Below are 755 nucleotides of genomic sequence, written 5' to 3'. Positions count from 1 at the left end.
TAAGGACTAGTGAGTACATTATGGTACATCCAAATAATTCCATTCTATGGGAGTCTTTTAAAAATCATGCTTTAGGGGAGCCTGGGTGGCTCAGTCATTAAGCGTCTGCCTTTGGCTCAGGTCATGATCCCAGGGCCCTGGGATTGAGCCCCACATCAGGCTCCCTGCTCGGTGGGAAGCGTGCTTCTCCCTCTCCCACTCCCCCTGCTTGTGTTCCCTCTCTCACTGTGTTGCTCTCTGTCAAATAAATAAAATCTTAAAAAAAAAAAAAATCATGCTTTAGAAGAAGATGTAATGACCTGAGGAATATAGCATGATATACGAGTAAAAAAAATTTGAGTTATAAAATGGCGTGTTCCCAAATATATTTTTTAAAACCCGACAGACATAAAAATGGAACTATATACAGTAGAATGTTAATAGAAGGACTCCGGGGGAACGCCTGGGTGGCTCAGTCGTTTAAGCGTCTGCCTTCGGCTCAGGTCATGGTCCCGGAGTCCTGGGATCGAGCCCCGCATCGGGCTCCCTGCTCAGTGGGAGCCTGCTTCTCCCTCTGCCTCTCACCCCGCTTGTGCTTACTCTCACTCACTCTCTCTCAAATAAATAAATAAATAAATCTTTAAATAAATACCACGGGTGGCCTTTGCGGGGGTGGGTGTCAGGGCCAGTTCTGGGCCCGAGGTTTGGCCGTGGGAAGGGTGTCAATGTCCAAGTGGGACACAGGTGGAAATAAATTGATTGCTCTGATGTGAGCC

Source organism: Leptonychotes weddellii, chromosome 4 (genome assembly GCF_054177405.1).
Source record: "Leptonychotes weddellii isolate Sample4059 chromosome 4, ASM5417740v2, whole genome shotgun sequence".
Classification (NCBI taxonomy): domain Eukaryota; kingdom Metazoa; phylum Chordata; class Mammalia; order Carnivora; family Phocidae; genus Leptonychotes; species Leptonychotes weddellii.
This window is presented reverse-complemented; position numbering follows the sequence as displayed.